We start from the raw sequence: 6,224 nt of genomic DNA, 5'->3' as shown, positions 1-6,224 counted from the left end.
ATCCATTGTCTTCTGTCTTAGTATGAAAACTAATTTTGCTGAGAGTGGTGTTGTACCCAGCTAAAAGGTTAAATATCTTAATCTCCTTTGCAACTAGGTGTGACCATGTGACTAAATTCTGGTTACTGTTACATGGATCTTCTAGAAAGACTCCTAAAAGGGAGCTGACTCAGACAGAAATATGTTTCTTCTCCCCTCTCTTCATCTTTCTTTCTTCTGGCTAAAATATAGTTGTGATAGCTGGAGCTCTAGCATCTACATTATGTCATGAGGTGATCTTAAAATAAAATCATGTTATAAGAAGAAGCAGAAAGAAGTAACTTTGGGGCCTGCCAAATAAAACATCTAATTAGCCCTCAACTACTTGTCTTGACATTTATGTTATATGAACAAGAAGTACACTTTTATTTTATAGAAAGTAGTGTGTTGGGTTGTTGTGGTTTCTCTTTCTTTCTTTCTTTCTTTCTTTCTTTCTTTCTTTCTTTCTTTCTTTCTTTCTTTCTTTCTTTCTCTCTCTCTCTCTCTCCTCTCTCTCTCTCTCTCTCTTTCTTTCTTTTCACATGAAAGATAATTTCTAAAATATATAATCAAACCTAACCTCGATTTAAGGTTGCATTATTGTTTCAGTTATCTATTGTGGACAACCATAATTTATAATTTCTCATGGTTCTGTGGGTCAGAAATTTGGACAGAACACAGCTGGGACATTCTCTGGTTCCATGTGATGCCAGCTAAAGTCACTCATGCAGCTACATTCAGCTGAGAGTTTAGCAAGGGCTGGGTCATTCAAGATGGCCTCACATTCAAGATGGATTTCTCTCCATGTGATCTCTAGGCATTCAGTAATTTTGCTTGGACTTCCCTCTAGTGTGTCAGCTGGATCCAAAGAGGAAGAAATAGAGAACTGCTATGTCTCTTAAACCTAAAGAGCCCCAAAATATTAATTATACCACATTTTATGGTCAAAGTAAGTCACAAGCCCAACCCAGATTTAAGAAGAGGGAAAGGGGGTCACCTTTTTATGTTAGGAGCAGCATGCATGAACAAGAATGGCAGTAATAATTGACAGCCATACTTGAGGACTATTTTATCAAATTAGTTAAAATAAAAGAATAATATATCACCAGCCATTTGTGCCCCTTTGCTACAAAACTGCCTACTGAAAGCTAGGTGAAGACACTGAAAACCTATCCTGAGCATACTGCAAGGCTGGTGAAGACAAAGTTGCAAAATATGACAAAGAGGCTTCCAGGAGGAGATGAAAGACAAGTCACTACCACCAACAGTGTGATCCAGGGTGTTGCAGATGACATCAGTATGGAACAAGACCGCAGTGAATGATGAGAGCAATGGCTAGAGCAGAAAGATTCCAGGGTCGTAGGAATTGGTTCAAATTATGTATGAAATCTTCCTGTTCTCTCCTTCCCCTTAAAATCCTACCTCCATCTCCTGGCCTCAGCATAGACCCTTTGAGAGACTTAGGGGTTATTTCTTCTATTTGAAAGATGGGAAAACTGATCAAGTTTGCCTGATGGTACAAACTGTTAAAGTGATCTTCCTAGCCACTTGGACATCACAAATTGGTGATGTCCAAGGGACTTTTAAGTTACATGAGGATATAATATTTACATATTCTTTCTTCTTAATTTAAATGTAATTTTATATACATTTTTTTCTTATGTATACCTATGTCACCACTTACACATAGAAAAAAGTCTGAAAAAATATATACAAAATTTTAATAGTTACTATCACTAGGTTATGAAATTACTACTAAATGAGTTTTTCTTCTCTTCACTTATTTACACATTTTTTTCTAAAATGAATATGTATTATTTACCTAACATTTAATTGTATTTTTATTAAAGATACATAATTAACTATTTTGTTTCCCTAAGGCAACTTACTTCTCACTTAGTGGCCTTTGATTGATCACTTTTACAGCAAATTGGTAGTCATCAGTTGCTAGGAAAGGTCTTGCCTCCTGTTTGGCTCAGTGAAATAATAATACTCCTGTACAAAGAGTCATAATCCCATGACATACATCTTAGGTGTTTCAATGCCTAAGATTAAAGAAATTTCAAGTAAACTACCAGAAGTTTGAATTATTGAAATGCTAATGAAGACATGTCCTCAGAAAAAATGCAGAGAGTCTTCACAGTTTTTAAGGCTTCATCTGAAAGACCTTTGCAGAATAAACATGGTATTCAATTTATGTTTCTCAAAAAGGCTGCTGGAATTTGAACTGGTGCTCCCAGAGAGACAACTATCATAGAGACAACTTAGATCACTAATAAGTAAAATTTCCATTTGGTGTCCACATGATCCATGTGTGTAAAATAAAAAATTTTTTATTTAATTTCAAAACAAATTAAATCATGTAATCAGTCTATAGACATATAGGGTATTGAACAGAGTAGATTGGCCTGGGCAGGAAGAATAGTATATAGATAGGAAGGTTGTGCTATATTTACATAAAAAATTGGCAACTTTTAAATGATAACACTTTTAAAAGATGTTGCCTCCCAAATAAGTACTGGTTTTATATGTTTACTATTTATCTCTTAAATATTCCTGTGATAAAGGTAATTCTATATCTCCTTCCTTTTTCAATTAAGAAAGTCATAGAAAACAACTAGACATAAATAGCCTAGATGATTGTAAAGATACCTCTACATACATTTTGAATATGATATATATGTATATGAGTGTGTATGTGTGTATAGGTAGATGAAAGGAAATGTGGATAGATAATAGCTAGCTAGATAGCTAGACAGATAGAGAGATAGATATAGGCATTTCATATACAATATACCATATGCATAAATGTACATGTCTATTTTTAATCTATAAAAAAACACCTTAATTATGATCATGAGTGGCATATTTTGGCCTGATTAATGTGTTTCTTATAAGACATTTATTGATTTATTCACTCATCCATTAAGCAAAAAACATATTGAGCTTTAAGCTAGCAGAAACTACAGTGAGTCCAGTGAAGGGTACGATGTTATAGAAAACACAGCCTCTGTTATACAGCTGCTCCCAATTAATGCAGGTGATAATGTAGTAGATACGGTGATACGTGTTTAGCACTCTGACAGCCAGAAGAGAGAACAACCTACATTCGCCTGGAGGACTTAGGAATGGCCTCAGAGTAGTGACATTTGAAATGGGACTTGCAGAATGAGTAGGAGTTTATCAAAGAAGGGCATTCCAGGTAGAGAGAACAGAAGAGCGTGAAAGCTTGAAAAAAAAATTGAATGTGGAAAACTAGTTAGTAAAGGGTACCAGGGAAAAGGGAAAGGACATGGCATTAGAGAAAAGTTACTTAAATATTTGAAACCAGTTGGTAGGGAGTAAGTTAAACCATGATAGCAAAATGTGGTTTGGTGCTTCATTATAAAGACTATGGCAGATGATAGTTTTCCATTCCTTGTGTGGTAGGTAGATGGGTTATAAATGTACTGAGTTATTTATCTCCTCAGCTCTCTTTGGGCCAGCCAGTAGAGCCTGGAGGGTCAGCTATCTCCTCTGTGGTCCATCATCTGTGGCTAAAACAAACCTCTTTCATATGTCAAAGTTTACTTTAAAAATACTATCTTCTGTATTTGTCATGGGATGGAATCACTGTCATGCAAAGCTAAGAAGTATCATTCTAGGCAATCGTGAGCTTCTGGAAAATGTTAGGCCAGAAAGTGGTGGCAGCTCGAGTCATCAGGAATAGGAACCAGGCGTAGAGGCTATTGTACTATCCAAGAGAAGAGAGGGTAAAGACTTCAGCTACTTCTCACCTACATCACTCCTGTGCTCTCTTCATATCATTCTGCTGAACAGAACTCATATTTTGTGTAGTAAGAATTTATCATAGAGACACAGTCACCCTGGGATATCAGAGCAAGACCACAGAATTGATTTTTGTAAAGAAACCTCCATTTGGGATAAAAAGAACATGTAGAGGTCTAACAACTGAGTTTTGGCCCAGGAAATTACTACTTTGAGCAGAGAGGGTGAGGCCAAGTTTCTTCCCAAGTTTGACCATGAGAAGAGACAGTTTGACAGAGACTAAAATGTCAGTTCCATGACAAGAGAAATTGGGCCTGATTCACTGATCCCCATTGCCTAGACTAATGCCTGACACTTTTAGGTATTAAACAAAGTGCTGACACTTTTATGTGCCTAGACTGGTGCCCGACACTTTCAGGCCAATTTGTTGAATGAGGGAATGACACTATAATGTTGAGTGTTGACATGTAAATATACTCTGGCTCAATTCCTTGAGAATATGTTCATTTTTCTACAGAAAGGATTATAAAATCAAAAGATAAACAATTCGAAAGAAGCATGGCAATTTTATTAGAGAAAAAGAGAGAGAGAAAGAGGGAGAGGGAGGAGAAGAAGATGGAGGGAAATATGGCAATTCGTACTTTATATACATACATTTTTTAGTTGGTACATTATTTAATTCACTTGAAATAAAAATAAAAAAAACTATTATAAAGAACAAGTAGATATAGTCTCTTTTCTAATTAAAAAATAAATTAAAAATGATATTATCTACCACTTTGTGATACAAGATTAGCAAAACTGCATTATCAGAGTTACTCAATGAAACCCAGTATAATCTTACAGAAATTAGTAAATGTTGGAGAAAAAAGTTTGTATGGTGCATGTATATGTACATATATGTATGTGTGTGTGTATGCGCACGGACACGCGCGCGCACACACACACACAGAACAGAGAATGATTTAATTTATTTAGGCCAAAACGCCTAAGGAATGAAATGGACCTGAATTCCACTCAAAGCCTCCTTAGTAGTGACAGCAGTGGCTGCTTCTGAAGATGTGGCAGGGAATGAAAACAGCAGCTAAGGAGTGACTAAGTGACAGACAGAAATGATAAAATCCAGGACGTATGGCACCAGCAGAGTCTTTGGCAGCAGCCAAGCCAGACAACAAGTTTGCAAGGTAGATTGTGAGCCATTGGCATCTCCAAGTTGAACGAGCACATGGAGACAGAAAAGGAGAAGGTAGGTAGGAATCCAGGAACAACAATGCAATAATGGATGAGGACTCAGAGAAAATTGTTATTATCCTGCACATTCATGAGTATTCTCTGAAATTGCTGGCATGGTTCAGGGAAACAAGGGTTACACATGCATTTGCAAGGATCTGAACCTGCTATACTCCAGCTGTACCAACACAGAGCCAGTGAAATGGACCATAGTATGGAAAATATAGTGTGTGATTTACTTCCGTCAACTTGTAAAGCTGAGACAGATTTCTGCAGCTGCATTGGACAAGCAGAGATCCACTGAGCTCATTAAGATGTCAATGACCAATCATGTGCACCATGTTTTTCTAGGTTCACAACTCTATCCACAATTCTGAAGTCCAGAACCTTCTGGAAATTCAAATTTTGTAATTTTTATAAATTTGATGATTGAACAGATGTAAGTCTACTTTCAATTTTTATTTCATTTACTGTGAATATTCACACATTTTGCTGCTGAAACTTTATGATTGGGTGCTGCCCCAAACACTGATGAAAGTATTGCATAATGTATGACACATGTACCAAATCACCTCTCTAAAATCTTAAACTTTCTTAACTCTGCAGTGCATCTGGCCTCAGGGCCTGCAGATAAAGAATTGTACACATACATGCTACTTTTTCTACCATAGAAGCAGTCTTATTTTTTATTTAGAAGCATTTCACAGTAATTATTTTTATTGGTCCTTTCCAAAAATAAAATTGTGTTTCTATTCTTAAATTTGCTTGTAATTGTATATTTTCATGACTTCCAAAAAAAAAAAAAAAAAAAACCCAGTAATAATTATAGCTAAAACCAAGTGCTTACTGTGTGCTAGGCCCTGTGCTAAAAGGTTTGGATTTGTTTTCCCTTAGCAACGTGAAGCTGGCTCTAGACCCTGGTGCCTTAACAAATACCAGTGACATATGCTTGTGTTCCTCTTCGTTCCTAATGACCATTATCACTGAATCTTCTTTAGACCTCTGCTTTACTGTTGTTGAATAACTCCAATAGCTTCCATAGACTGTGCGACTGTGTAAAGACAAAGACAAATTTTCCTGGCAATTTACTTTTTTACCATGTGAATTTTTTTAAGCCATTATGGATGTCTTTTTGTGTTGGTTACTTCTAATGGTAATAGTCACCATAAAATTGCTTTAAAATTCGATGGTTTATTTTCTGCCTCATG

This window comes from Pteropus vampyrus, unplaced genomic scaffold (genome assembly GCF_000151845.1).
Source record: "Pteropus vampyrus isolate Shadow unplaced genomic scaffold, Pvam_2.0 Scaffold82, whole genome shotgun sequence".
Lineage (NCBI taxonomy): Eukaryota > Metazoa > Chordata > Mammalia > Chiroptera > Pteropodidae > Pteropus > Pteropus vampyrus.
Note: the sequence above shows the minus strand (reverse complement) of the source record.